Here is a 22,539-nt window from a genome sequence, read left to right on the forward strand (position 1 = left end):
TGAGATAGACAGGCAATCTTTAGCTGAATTCTTGCTTCATAGGGCAACCAATTTAGGGATTTTAAGACTGGAGAGATGTGCTTGTTTCTTTTGGACCCCGTGACCGGTCTGGCCGCCGCATTAAGTGAAGTCCTTAGTGGGGCCAAGGTATATTTGCGGAGGCCACAGAGTGTAGCACTGCCATAGTCTAGCCTCGGCAAAACAAGCGCTTGGACCACTTGCTTGAAGTCAGCTTGTAAAAAGAAAGGTTTAAGAATCCTGAGGATCCTTATAAGGTGATCCGCTTCCTTACACACATTGCTGATATGAGTTTTCATGTTCAGATGCTTGTCTAGGGTTAGTCCGAGAGATTTGGCTGAGTCAACAATGAGGGGGGAGCAGTTGAAGGCAGTGAGGTGGTTCATCCAAATATCTACTTTGGGGATGTGATTTGGGGGAGAAATGAGAAGGAATTCTGTTTTGGAGGTGTTGAGAAAGTAGTGGTTCTCAGTTAACCAGTTTTGAGTATTTATTAGGGTAGAGTTGAGTGCTATGAGGTTGTTCGGGGAGGAGATTTTCAGATAGCGATGCGTATCATCCGCATATATATGGAAGAGAATGTCTGTGTAATTTAGTGCATTAGCTAAAGGGTCCAAGAACAAATTGAAGAGTATGGGGGATAGGGCGGACCCTTGGGGGACCCCCATGGATACTAGTGATGGCTGGGAGAGAGAGTGGTTCACCTTAACTCTTTGGGATCTGTGGTGGAGGAAGGACGAGAACCATTGCAGCACCGAACCTGAAAGGCCTATCCTGTGCTTCAAAATGGATAGGAGGTTGTCGTGATTAACAGTGTCAAACGCTGAGGAAAGGTCAAGGAGGATGAGGAGGCAGGATTCATTTTCGTCGAGCATTTTTAAATGTCATCCATAACATGAGTGAGAGCCTATTCGATGCTGTGCCCACTCCGAAAGCCAGATTGGTGTTGGTCCAGGAGATGGAAATGTTCGATGTGGAGATTGGCGCATTTTTCTAGGAGTTTGGCAAGGGTGGGGATGTTAGAGACAGGACGGAAGTTCTTAAGGTCCGTACTATCTGCTGTAGGCTTTTTTAGGATAGGTGTTACCTGAGCAGCTTTTAGGCAATCCGGGATCGTACCTTGTGAGAGAGATACATTGACAATCTTTGTCCAGATGGGGGTGACGACCTCCTTCAGTTCTTTGAAGTTGGACGGTGGTAATGGGTCGCTAAAATGATTAGATGGGTTGATACTCTGAAGAATCTTGTTGGTGTCTCTTTCGCTGAGGGGAGTGAAGGTGCCCCATGAGGCATTGTTCTTTGTGCTCAGGCTGGTCGGTTCGAACTTCTCTGATAAGCCCGAGGGGGGGCGCAGACTCCCGGCTAGCAAAAGCGCCTTCCTGGAGTCAAGATCAATATTGATGAGTCTGGATTTCTCAGTAAAGAATGTGGCCAGATCAGCGCATGAAGGTGGGTTGACCTCAGAGACCGAGCGCTCTGGTGTTTCCAGCGATTGTTGTTTCACCAGCTCAGAAAGTTTCTTGGGGCGATTAGCGGCTTGATTAAGTTGGGATCTGAAGTAGTCGGCCTTAGCGATCTTGATTTGTTTGTTATAGGAGCTCCTTATCATTCTAAGGATAATTGGTTCGTCCGAGGATGGATTCGAGGATGGATTAGATTTCCAAGATCGTTCAACTGCCCTAAGGTGGCGGCGCTTCGTGTTTAAGTGGTCGTTGAACCATGGTTTGGAAATTGTACTTGAGGCGTTTGTATGTTGGAGTGGAGCAATGGAATCCATGATGCTAGTAATAGTAGAATTGTAGAAGTTAGTGAGTGCATGTACCTCGGTCATGTCAGCTTGTGGAGAGAGGGCAGATATACAGTGGGTTGCTAGATCGGCTGTATTGATATTTCTGAGGTCGCTTTTCGAAATCTTCGATTTCGCTGGTTGAGCCTTCCTCAGAGAGACTTCCAAGTTGATAAAAAAAGAAGATGCTGTGATGATCGGACCAATCAAAAGGGGAAATGGTGTACAGTGTGATGGTGTGATCTTTGGAGAGGATGAGGTTCAGAATTTCTCCTTTATTATTGGTTGGCTGGTTACAGTGTTGGATCAATTCATGATCATTTAAGAAGGATTTGAGGCATGTAACAGCTTGGTCATTGAGGTTGGACCAGTGCAGGTTGAAATCACCAAGGAAGATTTGGGCCATAGCGGAATCAACATTGCCAGAGATGATTTCCATTAATTGCTCGATGAAGGGGGGGTTGTCCCCAGGTGGGTGGTAAAATGTGTGTAGTTTGTAAACCGGAAGGTTGTGACTAAAGATATTGAGATAAAGGTATTCGCATGAGGATGGCATAGAGGACTCCGAGTGGGAGACCGATAATGTGCTCCGATGTATACAAGCTAGGCCACCACCCGTCTTCAAAGCTCCGTCTAGATGGATTATGTCATGGGTAGGAGACACTAAGAGGTCTAGGAAGGGCATGGAAGTGGGATTGAGCCAAGATTCAGTGCGGATGATGATGTCTATCTCATTGTGTTGGATGAGGTCGAATATGTCAGAGGCGTGTTTGCTGGCTGACCTGCAGTTGAGTAGTACGCATTTAAGTTGGACTGATGTATGATGGGGAGGAGACTGTATAATGTTCACTCTCATAAGGTTGTCAATATTTAAGCCTCTAGGGTTGTGAGGGGGTTCTCTGTACGGGTTAGCGTGAATAGCTTGAATTTGACCCTTTGTAATCTTGCTAAGATAAGTGAGTAAGAAATGAGTAAGTCATTGATATCGTTAGACGCGAGATAGGCCTTTGCTCTTCTGGGGCGGGAGGGAGCGTTAGGTAGGGGTATGGTTTGAGAGAAGTAGCGGGGGAGGCTGACCAAAGCGAGTTCTGTCACTAGTAGGTGCTCTGGGCAACTTTGCACTGGAAAGGAGGAAACTGATCAGGGGGAGGTGTTCAGTCGAGAAGGCTTTCAGATCATGAAGTTCGACGGTGAGAAGGTGCAACTGGAGAGATATATCGTCCAGGCGCGCCACCAGGGTTGAATGCTGTGAGAGGGATAAATGTTGAGGGGGGAGTTCTGGCAGAGAGGAAGGGTCTCGATGTGTACCAGAGAGGTCTAAGGTGGTATTTTGAGGTTTCAGAGGGAGGAGTTGGTCAGAGCTGACTTGGGGTGTTCCATTATGTAAGGATAGAGGGGTTGGTAAGAGTAGGAGGGTGGGAGGGCCATTGCCCTGTGAGTCCGGGATGTTCAAGTAAGGATTGAGTGGGTTTGGCAGAGCACGGTCCGCGCAGGACAATTGTCAAGACTGCAACCTGGCAGGTGGCGTAAAAGGAGGGATGCGTGATGAAGGAACTTTCGATGAGTGTGATGGTGATAGGGTGAGAGGGGGACTCAGCGCTCGAGAGTCAACCTGTATCGTACTGGAGAATGGCGAGAGGAGGGAACCAGTAGGCTCGCCTGCCTTATGAGTCAGAGGTCTAGTGTATTGGGTCAGCCTGACATGGGGTAGAGAGGTTACGAGATCAGCTAAGGGCGTGGATGATTTAGGGCGAGTGTGGACTTCCCGGATGTGGAGGGGGGAGGACTGGTTAGGCCCAAAGTGGTGATAGGTTGTGGATAGGGGTCCCTGGATTTAACCGAGATCGCCTTCTTGAGTGCAGGGAAGATGTTGGCCATCATGGCTAGATTGGTATTAGAAGCTTGGATAAAGATGATACCATTGTTGTAGAGGGTAATAGTGGCAATACCGTTGAAGGTGAGTGAGGGTGGTGTTGTTAATTTGAGACTATGAGGTGTTTTCCTAGTGCCTGATATACGAAGCATGGAATATATCGCATTCCGCCAGCATGCTTGTTTTCTGGTATAGAAGATGAGGTCATTAACTATATTACCCTTGTTTATACAGAAGTAGATGTCTTAGAATAATGTATCGGTCTGACTTTGAGTATGCGATGTTTGTGTTTTTTGGCTGCATTTTTGGAGAGGTTAGGCGGGTAGTTGATAGTGAGGGCATTGTATCCTGAGGGGTCGGGACTGATCATCATTCTGATAGTGTGTCCTAGCAAAAAAGGGGCCCCCACGAATGAGTGCAAGGAGGTGAGGGTATTTTTGTTTAACAGGTGGTTCTTGAATATGCAAATAGTAATCCTAGTGGGTCGGGAGAAAAGGTTGGGAAGGGGTAGTTATGGGGCCAAAAATGTTAGGTTTCGGGGAAGGCTAATTGGTGGAGGGAGACTGTAGGAGGAGTCTAGAGAGATTGGGGGGGTGAGAGAGAGAGAAAGAAGAAAGAGAAAAAAAACATCGGTTAATTAGCTGATGAGGATGCCATTCCAAGATGGCTTCTTTTTTATCAGGCGATTAACTGGGGTATAGTCCTATAGCTCTTTTGCTGTATCTAACCTCTCTGGGATGTAGTCCACAGTCCCTTTCTATGGAACAAAATGCAGTGGTTGGTCCTTCATTTCAATTTTTGAGATGTGACTTGTATCGTAGTCCTATGTCTCTTTCTCTACATTGGTGTGGGGTTAGCAGTCCTTTCTCAATTTAATTGTTATGGCTTCTATTTTGAGGAAGTTGAATTGAGGATGCTTCCGAAGCGCACCCAAAATGGGGACCTTGCATTGCCCACTGGGTCATAAAAGGAGACAGAGAATGAGCAATTGTAAATGAGAAACGAGTGAAAAAATGTCAGCACATATGAGCAAAAATGAGAAGGGTTGCCCAGTCAAACAATGTCTAGCTCCTCAGCACACACAACAGCACCCGGTGCTCGTCAGCGGGTGCCTGATGTGCACGAGCGCGTCTGTTTTTAAATCTGTTTTTAAACCAGACTCACATTAAATCCTCCGCAGCTGATTGGCGCAGCTGATTGGCACAGCCTCCAGGGGACCACAGCCTCCAGGGGACCAGCAACCCACCTTCAAACACCGCAAAGATGCGGGCAAGTAGGAAACGCCATGGAAGACCCCCCCAGCTGATCTCCCGGACGAGAGCGTCAAGCCACTTATCTGGCCACTCGGGAGCTCGCAAGTGAGGGAACAGGGAAGTGAGGGTCAATACCTTCACAGTCGACAGTCGCAGTTCCTGCAACAATGAGCTCCCGGGGGCCCGTGATCAACCTCAGGCGATGCCGGGAGCATGGGCAGAGGGCGGGACTTCACCTCCATAGCCTGGGTCCCTGCAGCGTTGATCTCCTGCGATCTGCCACCGGTGGTGTGTAATGCCTGGATACCGGCACGAATGGGATCCTCCTCAGCTGTTTCGGCGGTTACGACCTCGCACAAAAGCTGTGCCCACCCAACCTTGATGCGGGTAAGTGAACGTGCAATAGATTCCTTAGTAGTTCCTTGTTCCGGTGCCTTGGAACGACAGGGCTAATCACTGGGCTATCAGGGATATTTTTAAACAATTTCGATCCCTAGCCAGCGGAGCTCACTCCTTGAGCTTCTTGCCTGTCGCCATCTTGCTTTGGTTTGCACTTGAGGGAAGCTAAGGTGTTGGCACATGCGGTGATCCAGCTTTGAGGTTTTTGATGGCTTTCAGCAAGTCGCTGGTGGGTTTGGGTAGATGCTCGGAGAGGCAGAAGCCCACTTCTCTTCTGAGATGCTTTTCCAGCTCCGGCAGGTGGCTCCTGTTGTAGTAGGTCTGTGATGCTGTGGGATGGGTATTCTGGAACTGACGAGGGTGTGGTCTGTCCAGGTCATAGTTGCTGTCTTGTTGACTCTGATGTTGCTGATTGAGAAGAAAGTTGGGCCAATAGTTGTCCGGCAGTGTGAGTGGGTTCAGTAACATTCTGAGTTATGCCAAGGTTTGCAAGGTTTTCTGGAAGGGCCATAGAGTTTGGGTCGGTATGGTGTTCTATGTGAAAGTTAAGGTGTCTGAGAAGGATGAAGGAGCTGGCTTAAATGATGAGGGGTGCAAAGAGGTCAATGATGTTGCTGGGAAATTGGTGCGGGGTCCAGTTGGTCTATATATGAGTGTCCTGCCAAGGGAGAAGTTGGCTGTGATGTGTATCTTGAACATGAGATGTTTAATGTAGCTGGTGGGGGAGTCCGTGTAGGTGGTGCAGCTGAAGGTATCTTTGAATATGATAGTGGCTCCACCTCTGGGCTTGTGCTGATGGTCTAATGATCTTGTAGCCAGTTAGAATGGCGGTAGCAATGTCCGGTGCCGATGTTGGATTTAGCCATGTTTCTGTGAAAAAGAGCAGGTCTGGAGCGTGGTCGTGCAGTATGTCCCATATCTCGGTGGCATGTTTGGTGAGAGAGAGGGTGTTGAGGAGCAAGGAATGCAGATGTATCGTGTTGTTTGGATGGTGTTTGGTCTGTGCGATTGTGAGTGAGTGAGGAACTGGGTGCTTTTGGTGCTTGAGTGGTGGTTGTAGAGTGTAGGAGAGTTTATGATAACTTGCAGGAGGCACAAGTGAAGGCTTCTTCTGCGTTATGTGGTGTGATTTGGCAGCAGTGCAGAAAGTGTCAGCCACGGTTAAGAGCATGGAGGAACATAGCAGGGTATCAAGGATAGGAGTAGAACCAGGGGTCCTGGTATTAGGTGTGGTCCAGGTGCAGAAGGATTAACCTAAGGTGGACCAGCAGCACGCCCGCTGCACATGTGCACACTGCAGCTGCCATTAAATTGGTCCTGGGAGGAGGAAGAAATGCAGGGTACAGTGGGTGGAAAATCCGTGATGTCAATTCCTGTGTAGATTGATGATGGGAAATGAAGACCTGTGGCTTGGCTTCTTCTTTTTAAGAGAGTTTTTATCAAAGACAGCAAGCATAGAAGTAGTTTGTGGGAATGGCAATGGTGGAGCCAAGTACTATGAGGGATAAAATATCCCTGTCATACATTAAAAGGATATTTCAAATCATCTCAAGAGTTTCATGACTTTATTAATGATCTTGGCCTTTCACTTTGTTCCTCTGTGTGGTCACTGAATCTTCGGTGACTTGCAATATCCTTATAACTTATGACAGGGGATAATTTATCCAATATGTGTATGTCGTATTTAGGACAGAGATGGGAGTGGACTGTTATGCCTTTCCTTTTTATTAAAATGTAGATGGTTGAGAGAAACTTTCTTTCTGTGGACCTAAAACGAAAACACAAGTTTGAGCAAATGCAGTTACTGTATTTCATAAGAACGTTTTGTGGATTAGTGAACTGTATGTACAGATGGACTGTGATGTGCGTCTTTGAGCTCAAAGTAAGATGCTCGCAAGGTTCAAATAGAATGAAACTGAGTTAGAGTAAAAAAACTCAATGTCAACTCACAATTGGGTGACCTAAGGATCAATCATCCAACAGAGGAATTATGTTGGTGAAATCTACTCTGTGTGATCTCTGACTACTTTATTAATTTTGTAAATATATTTCAGGTGATAAATCAGTAGATTATTTTTATTACCAAATATTCTGATGCTCGTAAAGTTCTCCACACTGACTATGAAGTATACACTTGCCTTGGAAGAGGTGCTATCTCAGTCTGTTGTTGCAGATTAACCTTAATTGCTACATGACAGAGGGGCAGGTGCAGTCTGGGAGAGAAAATAGACCTGGCATATAACGTAGGTCCTCCTTTTATGAAGTGGTTAGCAAATAAGTCACACACATGTTCAATTCAGTTCAATAGTCTTTATTCAGTCACAATGACCATGAAAATACAGAATTAAAAATTCATTGTACATCATATAATTTTTCAAATTCAGAGGTTTTTAAAAAGGCTTCACACATCAAATTAAAATGGATTTAAAACATCATTAAATATAATTTATGTATACATTTAGCCAGTTGTGTAAAATTACTGTATCACCACCCCTGGTGACTAGCACTCATTTAAAACTGTGCTCAGACCAATTACAACGCTGCTAAGGCAGAGTTGTGATTGGCTGACTGGGAGCCTGAGTGTGCATCTTGAGGCCGACTCCGAGCAAGTGTGGACTACGGAGGAGAAACGGCGAGAGAGCGGCAAAAAGGTAGTTTTTAATTACATTTTTTCTTAGCCGCTTCCCCTGCATCATCCCACCGCATCCTCCCCCCTACCTCACATGTCCTCTCCCCCTCCCGCCCCCCTACCTCCGATCGGTGCTGGCCACACCTGCCCATCAAAAAGATAAAATTATCGACATATCCTTGCTCCTCTACCCACAGAGTGCTATTGGTCGAATGACACTGCCTTTAATTAGATGATAGCATTCATAATGCACCTTTCTCTGTCCCTCAATCTTGTCCTCCTTTCCTGTCCCACTTTCCAACTTGACTGTCCCTCTAAGCACTTTAGGTGAGTGTGTCATATTATTGTGGATTCAAAAATTTGATTGGCAAGTTGCATGATGCAGCGTTTTGCAGCAGGCAGATTGACCCTCCAACATGTTTTATGATTATTCTAACTTGCAAGCAGCTGATATCAGCCCTCATAGAGGCGCAAGACCTGCTCACCACACCATAAATCTGGCCCACTCACAGCCACAAAATTGGCTACACCTTGACCTGTCAGGCTTGGTCATCTTGCACCTTCTGATGAATGGCACTGGTTATTTAATTGGTTTGTGTTTGTACCTGATGATCACAGCTTGGTGCACAAGGCAACTACTCTGTGTGCAAAAACTCCCCTCGAATTAGCACCACTCAATCGTCTCTCTTGTTGTGAGCCATTACAGTGCTATTTTGAAACAAGAGGGAAATGTGATGGATAACAAGCCCCAGGCTGCAGAGAAATTAGAGGTGTGGACTATCAGTCCACAATAGTTGAAGAGAGAGTGAGGAAGACGATTATTGTTGGTTATTAGGATTAGCCTGGCGCTCTGAAGGAAACTATTCCCATGCCTTTACTCGAATTTATTTAATATGGCTTACACACCTACCGCTGCCTGTCTCTTCCCATCATAGACCACAAGTGTGCCCAAAGCAGATAGAGTGGATGCGCTCAGAAAACTCTGCATAACCGCCTTTTCTTTATTCTGCCGTTTTATATAGCGCGAACTCGATCCAAAGGTATCAGAGCACCAGAGGCGTAGCTAGAGCTTGTGGCGCCCAGGGCTATCTCTCAGATTGCTGCCCCTGGGGAGGGGGTGTTGCTGGGGAAAAAGGACGGCAAGCACTTGAAAGAGGTCCGAGAGACACATAGTATCGCCGCTAATAGTTACCTCGATCATGCAAGTTACATGCACATACATGACACGGTCCAAGGCTATACAGTTGAATACACCGGTGACTGGCAGTACAAAAGAGAACACACAGACTGCATGATCTATCTGGGGACTCAGAAAAATCGCATGTGACATCTGTCAGAGAGCTGTGTGAATAATTACCTGGTAATCCCCTCAGCACAATGCAAACATGCACATACATGACACTGTTCAGGGATCCATCATCCACAGCTGACATTAAATGACCATTCATCATGGTCCCCCCATTAAAGCAGTGCACTTTGTGATCTGCATGGTACATGTTCTTTGCAGCAGGCACATTAACCCTCTGTGCTACCTTTCCAGAAGTCAACCCTTCCACTAGACAAAACTCAGATCTCTCTCTAAGAAGAACATTAATCACCAAATTTATCATGACATTTTTATTGTTTCTGAAAATTGCTGGAGGCCAGGAAGGAGGCAGCTAGTTTTTTTTCAAACCATAATATACTTGCAAACACTACGCACCCACCCGAAATAGGTACCCAGTGAGGTCCCACCGTTTGCATCGCCTTAACCTGCTCAAGGTTCATGTGACCTCAGTGACAGAGTCACAGCGACTGGATCACTGTTACTCTAGGGTGTGCTGCTTCGTAGGCCTGCCCGCAAGACTGGAGATGAACTTCAGTATGGATTGTGGTGGACAGGCCTTCAAGGTTAACCCACAATTGACACCACTAGGGTACACCTGCTTGTGCTAAGACATCAAGCCTTCTAAGTTCTAGTGGGGCCTTCTAAGGTCTAGCATGGGAATGTGCTCCCTCAGTAGAGTGGTCTGGTGGACTGGTCATGAAGGCTGAACCCGGTTCCCCAGTTCCAAATTCGACAGCTCTGGCCATAGTGCCACATCCTCTCCCCCACTGAACACCATACTTTCCCACTGAGAGAAACGCGCACTGCCTTCAGCTATAACCTAATTGTGCCCGCTATAATCACTTGGATGTGGCTCAATTCAAATTATGCACTTGATAAGAGTAATATGCTGCCTAAAAAAAAAGTAAAAGCAAAAAGGAAAAGTCTGGGTGTTTGGATTGACTCGGAACTCTCATTCGCCCCGCAAGCAAAGAAGGTCGTAGGGACCTGTTTCGGTCTTCTAAAATCCTTGAGGAAAGTCCTGCGCCTTCTTCCTCCGAAATCACAAAAACTATTAGTCCAGGGTCTTATTATATCAAGACTGGACTATAGTAATGCGATTTATCTGGGTGCACCGGAAGCAACACTGAATAAACTGCAAAGGATTCAGAATACTGCTGCCCGGATCATTACCAACACCCCGGCAAGATCATCGGCCAAACCTGCCCTCAAACTCCTGCATTAGCTCCCTATAAGGGAGAGAATTAAATTTAAAGCCTTGTGTTTGGTGCACAAAACTTTGAACAACCAAGGCCCCCCAGTTCTCCGCAATTTCATCACCCCTTACATAGCCACGAGATCCCTCCGTTCCAACGCAGAAAATCTCATCAACGCCCCAAGGTTTAGGAAAGCACGTTCAGGAGGAAGACGGTTCTCGGTCCATGCGGCCCGTCTTTGGAACTCCCTTCCTCGGGTTCTCCGTCTGGAACCCCAATACCTTCGTTTTAGGAAACTGCTAAAGACACATCTTTTTCCCTAGCTCCTATGTCCCCCTCGTGAACTCAGCCTCGGTCCTCAGTTTTACTGTTTTAGGGTTCTTCAGCGCTGGGATACCTCCGGGTGACTATGCGCTTTATAAAAATAAATAATAATAATAATAATAATAACCACTCATAGGGAATGCAAGATTAAGTAAAGCATGTGAAATGTAAGCAGAAACAACATGGTTACCTTAACGATCTCTCACTCACTATTCAGAAATCAGCGAGTGGTTTTACCTGAAAAGTTAAGGACATGACTAGAGGGCCCTGAAGGGAACCGTTTCAATGTCTATTGCTTATATCTTTACAAAACATAAGCAGTATGGTTTAAAAAGACCATATCCATAAACACAGAGCCATGGTACACATTGTGTTTTCCAATCCACCCATCCACCAGGTATTGCAGTACCTCCAGGAATGGTACACTTTCCCACCTGGGAACAACAATGCTGTTCAAAGAAAGACGAGAAAACAAAAGTAGCGCTTCACTGGCAAACTCTGTAAAGTGATGCTGATGTATTTGGATGTAAATAAAACCAATCTGGCCACTTTGCAACCCCTCTGTCTTGCTTTATTTAGTTATGTATTTATTTTTCATATTTAAAACCTTCTATTTCTCTCCATCCCGCTGCACTTTGGAATAGAAAAATGTCAGAAAAGGGGCATTTCTCGCAAGAGTGTTTTTCTTTTTGGGATCCATTTCACAGGGAAGCAACTAAATGAAAGAAGGAAAGAAGTTGTGAACCGTTTCTTCAAGTCACGGTTTTTAGGAAGTGAGGAGCAAGACAGAAAGAGAGGGGGGACAGCTGCCAGCACAAAAAAGAAGAGGACATTGCCCGAGTCCTATTCCTTCTCTGCCCGTCCCCGAACGTCCACGAAAGCAAGCCGAGCCTTATCTGAATGCCTTTGTCCTCCCCCAAAATAGTGCCGCCTGGAGCAGACCGCCCCCACCGCCCCACCCTTGCTACGCCACTGCAGAACGCTTTACACAAGCTCCAGTTGAATTACAGACAGACATTCATTTTTAGAGTTGGGGATATTAAGGGGGAGATTTTGTAAGATTTTGCGCTTTGTTTGCGCAAAACGACGCACAATCTTTTTTTCCTAATTAACTTTCCAGCGCTAAACTTGTTATCGCTGGAAATAACGCAAAAGTAATGCGAAACAGCGCATTGCACTGCTTCACATTACTTAGCGCCATGGGGGCATACCAAGGGTGGCGCATGGGCGTTCTCATGCAACCACCGAAGGTTTCTCAAGCTAAACCCAATTTACTAAAAACAGTAGATTGAGTTTCGAGTGAGAAAACTGTGCCCTTTTCAACTAGATGTAAGGAAGGAGAAATGCTTTCATTTCTCCTTCCTTTTACGACTTTGCATGCGTGCTGCACTGTGCAGCACACATACAAAGTGGGACAAGCTTTCCCTCATGTCTAGCATAGTATTTCGTACAGAAAGGGTGCCCTTCCTGTACAAAACCTATGCTACACTCATGTACACACCCTAGCGCTAAGGTGTGTGCATGGCGCACGGCTGCTGAAATCAGCGCCGGCGCAAGGGAAAGGCGAGAAAGGAGCTATATCTGTAAAAATATTGCGCTCTCCTGCTCCCTCCTTATCGTGCAACGTAGCGCAGCCTCGCTGGGGGCTGCATTGCGTTGCACAACTTTTTTGTAAAACTCCCCCTAAGTGATTTACCTAGAATCACAGGATATTTGAGCCTTCCGCCAGACTTGAACCTGGTTCCCCAGGTCCAAAGTCGGCCGTTCTAGCCGTTAGGCCACATATAGTTCGGCTCCGCTTACAGACCATACCCCCTGCCATCTGAAAGACAGGAAACTCCCAGGCAGCGTGATGTTGCAACGCTATCACGAAGAGGCCGGCCAGACTGATGCTATTAACCTAATTTCTGGTACCTGACTCTCCGCACGTTCGATGAGCGAATTGTATTCAAGAACGTCTTCTCCGTTAATATTTGCTTCGTGTTGGTGGCGAAATAAATCGGGAACGTGCCCGTTATCTGCCAGTAACCTGTTTCATTTGTGACCTACTTTTTAATTTCGAGGTGTTGTGCTGAATCGGAATGCGATGGACGCGTCCATCGGGCACTGCAGAAGAAAAAGCTCTGAGCGTGTTGCCATGGAAACGTATGGACACAGCCGTGCCAAACGCGCAAAGAGAAAGGGGGTGCGAGGGTCGTGCTGTTGCCGCGTGCTAAATTCCTGCAAATGCGCCGCGCGCCGAATAACGCTAGAAAGAACAAAACCTGACTTTGTCAGTTTACCAGAATAGGCAAGCGCTAGCTTTCTCAATACATATATCAGTGTGCCCCCAAATGAGGGTGACAAAGGTTTGTGAAACAGACTCTTGCTACAGATGTGTTCTTTCTTTACATCACATTGGTCGCCATAAAAAGAACAAAAAAAACGTTCGGAGCAGCCTGGGGGTGCCGCAGGGACAGACTGAAAGTAGCGGCCGTAAATCCCCGACTGGATAATGTCGCCCCGGTAACGCGGTTGAAAACTTAACCTTTGGTTGCTGAGTACTGAAATAGCACAAAGGGGGTCCATTTTCTTAATTGGATGAACGTAAAACAAATTCCTGGATAGGCAGCACAAGCTGAGAGAAGACGGACCGCCCTGGCACAGCCTGTCCTTTAGCAGGTCAAAATGGAAGAGTCTGGCAGCCTGAGGCAGGGGTAATTAGGGCTCTTCATTCACATGGACCAAACATTTATAGAGTCGTAAATTACAGCACCCTGTCCTCTGCACAATAAAGCCCGTAGTGCTGCAAAGTGCGTTCCCAGTTCCTTAATGTTGACGTTTAATTTATACCCAGAGAACGTTTGTTTCCTCCCTCCAGCTTTCCTCCTCTTGACAAATTTGTATCCACAAAGAGGAAATCGAGATGTACAGAGCCTTCCAAATGGTGTTCTCTGTGTCTTTTGTAAATGCATGTTTGAGGGCCTGGCTTTTTCCCTGGAGTCAACCTATGAAGTTTCCGAGAATATCTCCGCTCCACCCCCTTCAACTTCTTCATTCTTGTAAACAGTAAATGGCTGGCACATGGTAGCTTGTTTGCTGCAAATTGTATGCGTGCACCGAGTCTGTTGTCAGGGAAACCACATGCAGGCAACGATTGGTGGGGGTACTCCTGTGGGTGCTAGTGGCGGTCGAGGAGCGTCGCCCCACTGTCAGGAGCAGCAAAGAAAATAAAAAATAAAATGATAATACCGGAATGTTATTATCATTTTATTTTGTCCTCTGGCTGTGGCAGTGCGTGAGGGGGCAGGGCGGAGTTGCAGGGGAGGATTGCTAGAACACCCCTGTGCGCAATGTCTGTTTGGTCGGCCCTCTCAGGCCACCAAAACCAGTCATGCACACTTCCATTGCAGCGTTGTGATTGGCTTAGGGGTGGGAGCCTGGCTGCCTGCTTCTTGTTTCGACCAGGAGTTGGACACAGGCAAGCAGGAGAGAAGACGGGGGACCCGGCTGCAGCAAGGTATGCTATTTTTTTTAAAGCAGTCCGTGTCTCTCCTGCGCCCGCCCCCCACCTTCGAGCCATGCCAGCCACGCCTGGTGGGTGCATGTGAGTAAAACAATAATTTACTGGTTGGGCAGAGAAGAGTGAAGCAAAGGTGCCTACTGTGGTCTTTACGGTAGTAATGGAAGCAGGACAATATCTTGAAAACATTCACAAAGCCGATAACAATGGGTCTAAACTTCTCTATTATTGTTGCCTATCAAGAACGGAGTCCAGTCCTTTGGAGCAGAGGAGCGTCACCCCACTTAAATGCCCCGAGATTCATCATTACCACTTTATTTTTCATCCTAACATCCTCCGGTCCTGAAGGGGCATCATGACGGGGCCGGGCCACTGCTGGAATGACAGTAGCAGGGACTGGGAGGAGGGTGGGTTGTATGTGCACTTCTCAAAGGGTGCATGTCTTTTTTCCCAGCTGTCTTGCGATGGCCAGCCAAAAAGACATGTGCACCTTGAAACCTCTAACCCAGCTGTCTTAAGACAGCTGGGTTAGAGCAACTGCAGGCCTCCATAGCTCTGTGGAGCACCAAGATAGGCCACTCCCTCTAATCAGGGTGCTGCTCTCATGCTGGTGAGAGCAGCACCCTGATCGGTCAAGGGAGTTTCCTCGTGGCCGGGCTGCAGCGCGACGAGGTCCGGAGCAGGGGGTCATGTTGTCAGGCAAGATTTTCTTTTAATATATTTTAAGTTTATATTTGCACACGCCCAGCTGTTTATTTTGATATATTTTTTTTTCATTTGAGCTTGCGTCAACCCCCTCCCCTTCCCGTTGATACCAGCCGCCACTGGCCAGCACCGTAGGCTGCCAAACGTATTATAAATGAGGCGCTGCACTATATTGCACCAGCCTGCATGCACCAACCATCCGGCCTTCTTTGACCAAAGTATAAAAGTACTGAAGCAGGAAAAATCATGTTGCTCACAGAATGACTTCTTTTTGACTACACTGGGGTTTGAATTAGGAGAAGGTATCAAGGTTCAGTAGAGTAGCCAGTGTGTCATTGGTCCTGGTGCAAGTAAGTGAAAAGATTCCTGGCTGCAGTTTGAATTATAAAACACAAAAATAATCAGAATTCAGTGGGCTCCTCAGGCCTCCTGGCCCTGCTGCCACTGCAATAGCTGAACCACTGAAAGCTACATTCGTGCCAAGGTTAAAGCGCTAAGCCTGGGAGGATAAGCGGTGTCCTATATTTAGTTCACTAAGCACTGAGGTCCAGGGACTTGGACAGTCAGAAAGGGCCTCTTTCTCTAGGACACGCTTCCACAGAGAGGGCTGTTTGCCCTCATATTTGAGGCGAGGCCATGCATGGTGGAGCTAATTTCTCTCATTATATTTAAGTGCACGAACAGTCCAGAAATGGCCATAAAACTGTTTGAAACCAGCAATGTCCTTTTGTGAGTGTTCACTATGGGTCGCCATTGATGTATTGTATTTGGCAGCACTGATATTTCTCCACTCTACAGCGATCTGGGTTTGATTCATTTTGTAGTAAAACTTTCTCATCATCCATGTCGCACATACAGATGTAACTTCCTGGCTGTTTTATTTTTGTGGTGTGCACATATGTCCATACTAACAAGCAGGGGAGTAGTTTTGGCAGGGGAATTTGTGGAGTGTGAATCTCGAATTTCAGAACTAAAAAAGCAGTGGGCCACAGGGTGAATGGATGAGGCGGCCAATGTTTGGGGAGGAGTGTTTCCACAAAGAGCAGGGTCAGCAGATGCATTAGGTGAGCCTTTGGGGCGGATTAAGAATTTAGTGGACAGAGGCCACCCTCATTTGAGGTTGGGAGGATGTCAAGTTTTACGCCAATGGAGTAAAGTTTTGTGCCAAACTTCTTCATTCAGTCCAACAGGGTAGGGGTTATCAGAGGAAGGCCATTCAACTCTCTGCCCTATTTAGAGTGGATGGTTGGATTGCTATTTTTAACTCTCCATTACCACCAGGTATATGCTAGCGGTAAGGGACAGTTAAGAAACAGAAAAATGGCGCTCACACCATGGGAGGCATTAGTTTTGTAGTTCTATACAGCAAACCCCATTTTAGGAGTTTGTTTTGGAAAAATAAAAAACTTTGGAAAAGTTGGCCAGCCAGCCAACATGTTTTATGGAGCCATCTGTTAAACTTATACTACAATGATAGGAACCACCATGGTGTGGTTACTGTCAATGTATATAGATATCTGCTGGGCCAACAAACATCCCTAAAGTTTGTGGGCAGAGTAAAGACAGGGTGTCTGACATAAAGTCCTCCGCCAACCTGTCTGTCTTTAATCCTTACACCAAACCTTAAATCAGGCTTTCTGTCTGGAGTGGCGCAGTGGGTGAAAAACAATGATTTGGAATGCTACCTGAGTGATTGCCAGTGGCTAGATTGTTTGCAAGCATTTGTCCCTTTAATCAACTTTTGGGTGTTTGATCGCTAGTAGTATGCCTGGAAACCTTAGATCGGCACAACTTTCCAAGCCGACTACTGCCAATGTGTGTGAATTTCAAACAGTAGTAAATTTGCATCCATTCAAGGAACTTTTATGGGTGCGTATTTATTACTTTCTTGGTAAACCAGTCACTATACATGTTTAAGTTCCTTATCCAAAAAACAAACAAGTTAAAACCTCATGGTGAAATCAGGCGAATTAGAAAACCCAACCAGACATGACTTCCACTGCCAAGCTAAGAATGCATTTATTTGGAGGGTGGCACACTCCAAACACCCTCCTGAAGCTACGCCCCTGCTAATAGGCTACCATATGCCCACTTATCAGAATATACCTCTTGCTTCTGTTTGCTAGGGGACTAGAATGTGGTCAGAAGGGGGCTGACTCCATAGCTCCTATTGCACCACTTGCTCATGGAACACCCAGTGCTGAATCATTTGTAGATCCCTGGACGTCATTTAGGGGTTGCCAGGAGACGCAGCTGTGACTTGTGCTTTGACCCTTGCCATCCCTGGCACTGCCATTGCGACCCCAAGACTCAGGGGTGGCAAACTAAGTAACTAGAACATGCAGTGGATCAGGATTCGTTATTGTCTGCCTGTTTTTCATTATACTAATAGTAACTAATGTTCCATTATTCACTATAAGTGTAATAAAAAATAGGGCACACTTAGGACCTATGGTAGCAGCTGTGGTAAGTAAAAAATGGTTTTAAATGTATGATGTATGCGTGATTGCGGGTGACAGCATGGTTAAGTGAAAGAGAGCCTGCGTATGTGTGAGAAATGTTTTTGTATGTGTAAGCATGTGCTTGTGAGTGGAAGTGAACGAGAGTCAAGTATCAGGTAGCGAGTGAGATTGGGTGATTGAGGCCCAGATTTACTATTTCTTGAAACAAGGCAATGCCGTATCTAAGTTTCTGTGCTGCCTTATGCCAAAGGGGAAAGAAAAAATGTTCCATGGCTAATAAGATATGGCACATTTCTTCTCTCCCAGTGCGCTGGCGCACATTTGGCAGCCAAGCACTAGCACACATATCCTTGTGCCAGAGTGCAAGGTGTGTCAGGTCTCTAAAACATATGTTTTTTTACTGGAAAGGGTTCCTTCCAGTACAAAACTATACTTTAACGCATTTCCCACTTTGCATGTGTGCTGTACAATACAGCACACATGCAAAGTTGGCTAAACGAGAAGAGAAACATTTCTCCTCGTTACGCCTGTGATTTTGGTGCAAATTCCTGTCTACCAATGTTTGTAGATAGAGATTTCTGTCAAAACCCCATGAAAGATTGCATTGGTACCCCTATGCACCATCCATGGAATGCCCCCTTTAGATAAAAGAATGCAAAACAGTTAATCTTCCTGTTACCTTGTGATGCTATTCAACACAAATCCTCAATTGTTGTGATGTTAGGTGACTTGCCTTCTTAGAAAAAAACAAGGCCATGAGTCATATGATGTCACTTCCTCTGATGTCATTGAGGTAAAAGGGTATGTTGTGTCACATCCTCTACTGCTGGCATTTTGGTGAATCTACGCCCATGCGTGTAGGTCACCTGATTCTGTCATGGTATTGTAATAGCAGAGCAGATAATTGCCACAATCTATTAAATTACCTAGACACAATCTATTAAAAGACATCCTCTGAGACAAGTTTTTGTGTTACAGGGCACCAACGATTCTTTAATACTGGTGAGAAGGACAGGGAGCTGGTACAGGGGGCCATCTCCATGGGCCATGTGGTGCATTGGCCTAAATAACAACAAGCATTTGCATTGCAATAGGTCTCGCATTATTAAAGTTTGAGCTATTGGCATTGCTAAATAATGCAACACCAATAGCTCAAACTTTAATAATGCGAGACCTATTGCATTCCAATTGCTTGTTTCCAAATGTGAATTGTGCCAGCCATGGCTGCTGCTGCATTATCAGGTTGAGATAACTGGGTAATGAAGGCGTCTGCAACGAGTAGGCCGTGAACTACTGGTAGCTCCTCGGCTCCAGTGTAAGGTCTGTGATCTGTGTGGTTTCCATGGTGACCTAGGGCTGCTTGGCGGGCCATTCGTCCTGCCCTGGGTGCAGTTGGCGTAGACCTCTGCCCATTGGGAGATGCAGCATTAACAGTCACAGAGGGCTCTCCCAGCGGCAACTGTGTCCTACCCTCCCTATTAGACTCAGGCTCTTAATGCCGACGTGGGATGGCGTATGAGCCAAAAAACTGCACCAGATCTTAAAATAATCAAGTAATCATCCTTTACTTACGAGAAAGCAAAGGGGAAATGGAGCATGATTGAAAAATGAACAGGGGACCTGCTGATAATGCAAAGACATATGAAATAAATATTTATTTAGCAATAATCAGGGGAAATGCCCGCAACAGCACTTGAAAAGAGGTGGCACGGGGTACATGAAAATATACGGTGCATGGGATCGGTAAGGGAACCATTGCTCATCAAGAAATGATGGCAAATAAACACGACTTATACAGTCATAAGGACAAGAAAAGGGCGACACCAGGTGATTTATCCTACTAATATCCATTCACCTCTTTGGTTCTATTGGTGTACTTTTCATGTAACATTAAGTAACATTCAGTAGTGCTGAAGGTGCAGTGGCACCATGGCCCAGGTGTATGACTGGCACACTGCACGACAGTTATAAATACAACCAGCCCACGTGGAGGAGTGGCTCACGTTCCATTAATCTATTAGGAACCTGAACCTTTACTACGCCACTGAAAACATGCACTTCCAGACACGGTGCTTAGCTGACAAGCCGCTTCTACTATTTGGACAACAGATGATGACAAACACAGACTAAAAATAAATCACAACTTCTTTCTCTGTAAGAACCCAAAAAGTGAACTGCAGTTAGCCTTGTCCAGCAGCCTCAGCAAATTCTCATTTTACAGGTACGGCATATTTCGAAATTAACCAACACTATTGATGTAGCTGTTTCCTATAAACAACACAGAACAAGAAAGTCAAAAGCTGTGTATAGCTGCAGTGCGAATGACTGATCGCGCGCCTTACTCGAGCATCCGAGCTTCTGGCAAACAAGCTTAACGCCAGTCTCAACAGAGAGCACGGAGGCAGGACAATCAAAATACCGGTTCTTCACGCACCGTATGCACTAAAAAAGGAGGCATGTTGTGCAGTTTACTTGGAGAAGGGCTTGCATTGCCTTGCCAACAAATTGATCCATGCCACAAGTACCAGCTCTGAATCTGACGTCTTTTCAAACGAGTAAAGCTGGCACAATGCCACAGGCCGCATATAACATGAAATCTAACAAGTGTGCATTTGTGCATGTGTTTGCAATGACGAGCTCACAGAGGACAGGCAGGGAGATGTAAAAGTTTCCAGCGTGTTGAAAGTAAGGACTCAGTTGGAGGTGCAAGGATACATCCAAACAATAGCATTAGGTGACAGGAAAAACGCCTTTGAGAAGAGCCAACATGTTGTAGGCAGTGTCTCACGAAAGCGTGTTTTTGATTATACCGCAAAGTCCGCGCAGGAGCAGTGGAGGCCTTTACATAAACACCACTTACATTACTCTAGGCCAGTTTTTTTTTCGTTTTTTTTTTTTTTTAGGTGTTGGAAGATTAAGTGATTTGCCCAGAAACACAGCATGTTCAGCCGACACCGAGGCTCGAACCTGCTTCCCCAGTTCAAAAGTATGCAGCTCTGATCGGAATGCTATATGCTAATGTGCTAATGGTTGGTACCAATAGACCGGAATCCCACTATGTCTAAATCGAAAACATCAAACTGCACTGTCAAACCCAGACCTCATAAAAGGCTGCAATTATTACATATACTTTTCCAAATAAAATGCACGTAAATAATACAGGCTTTGTGTTTGTGGTTCACACCCACCTTTTAGAACTGCATCTCACAGGCACTTTAGTCTGCACAATTTGGAGAAACGTCCACGTTTCACTGTCACTGCAACTTAAACAAGCGGGACTGAAAGCGATCGCGAAAGTGATCGCTATTGAAAAAAAACAGGACCGCGAGTGGTGCGCGCGTGCCACAGTGAACATGTGTTTTCAATTATCGCTCCCCGTGTCTGGACACGATAATTGAAACCACATGGCCTTTGGTGCGTGCAATAGACACCAATAGGCCATGGGCAGAGCAATGCGTCGCCTTTGGCCTATTGCGTGCCGTCTATGGGAAAAACACGCACCAAAGGCCAATCGCAGAAGCCAAAAGGAAAAGCACACGCACGAGTGTGTGCAATTCCAGGCTCCGTTTTAAAACCCCCTACAAAAGGGCTCTCACCTGCGCGAGCAGTGCTGTGCACTGCAACGCTAGGGCGCAAGCCCTAAAAAAGGAAAGTAGGTGTTCTCAGCTCCAGCTACAACCCTGTAAAATGTCTTAGAAGCGACCTAGACCGCGCTCTGAAGATTGTAATTATCAGACATTTTGACCTTTTAAACTTTTCTTCGATGCACATTAAGTAAGACCTGCCTTTGAGGATTTGTGCATTTTTTCACCGTGTCCATGGCAGCAACAGATTGTTTACAGTGTGAGCGAGCTTCTTCCTGCGGTGTTTTACACGCACGACATATAAAGTACTTCCTTCTCCAGAAATGGAGGTGCTTTAAAGATGGTAAATTACAGGGGTTCATTACCTGTCTGAGTACCCTCTCTTCTCCCGAAGCCACCTCTTCTGTTGCTTAACTCCGTTAAGTCAATACGTTTAAATGGGGGGGTGGACTTTGTAAACAGAAACTTCATCTATGAATCAAACACACTCTGTGATAATGCATAGTTTTCAGTGGCCATCTTTTTCAATGCGAGTTTTTTTCTGCATATGAACTGCACTCAAGATACTTATATACGTGTGTGACATTTCTTAGTTTACTCTTCTACATGTCATGTCCTTTCCTGCTACTTATCGAGAATGGAAATTAATGAGTGAATGCGCAAGGGAATTGATCAAGGCAAATGTATGTTTGTTTATCAACACACTACACATTTTGTACTGAGGGGCAAGAGAACATAGATTAAATATAGATTGGCAAATCTCCAAGTTAATATTGATACAATCAATTGAATGTGCTTAACTACTGTGCCTACTTGAATTGTCTGTGTGGTCCAACAGTGAAAATGAATGCTTGTCAGCATGATAGGTTCCAACATTGTAGTACTAGCCCGTATTCTGCCACATGTTTTTACAGGTGTTTTCCAAGTGCTCATTGTCTTCCCATCTCTGTGTTAAAGGGCATTGGAGCACTTTACAAGAACATCAATCTTTGTTTCACTTTTTTAGGCATGGGAAATTAATTGATTTGCTCATAATCACTAGATGTTGAATCGAAGGCAGGGCTTGAACCCGGTTCCACAGTTCCAAAGTCGTCAGTTCTAGCCAATAGGCCTCAGCTCCTCTCCAAGTTGGCTAGATGACCAGACAACACACAAATTCACCTCCAGACTGGAAGTGAGCATGGGGATCAGTGCCTTACATGCTACCTGGTGGCTGCAGCTGGTGGGTACAGACCCTTGTTCTTTGGGACAGTGACTTCTTTTTGATCCTCAGACTTTGACTCAGAGCAAGAGAGAGAGAAAGGGAGGAAATGGAGAAGGAAGTAGGAAGAGTAAGAAAGGGAAACTGTGACACAGATATATAGCAGGGATAAACAAGCAGTAGCATAGCCAATAGGTCTCGCCTTTGCCAAAGCCTTTAAGCTATGTTGTAGAACAGCGTGTCTGCTCTGCAGCATGTTGAAAAGTTATAAAAACAATTG

At 45.8% G+C, this 22,539-nt stretch overlaps 1 protein-coding gene across 1 annotated transcript in view; it reads left to right on the forward strand.

Moving 5' to 3' along the window:
- LOC146817966 (uncharacterized) overlaps positions 1-22,539 on the forward strand; it is a 737,869-nt gene that overhangs the window by 218,769 nt on the left and 496,561 nt on the right. The window lies entirely within an intron of this gene.

Source organism: Triturus cristatus, chromosome 6, assembly GCF_964204655.1.
Source record: "Triturus cristatus chromosome 6, aTriCri1.1, whole genome shotgun sequence".
Taxonomy (NCBI): Eukaryota; Metazoa; Chordata; class Amphibia; order Caudata; family Salamandridae; genus Triturus; species Triturus cristatus.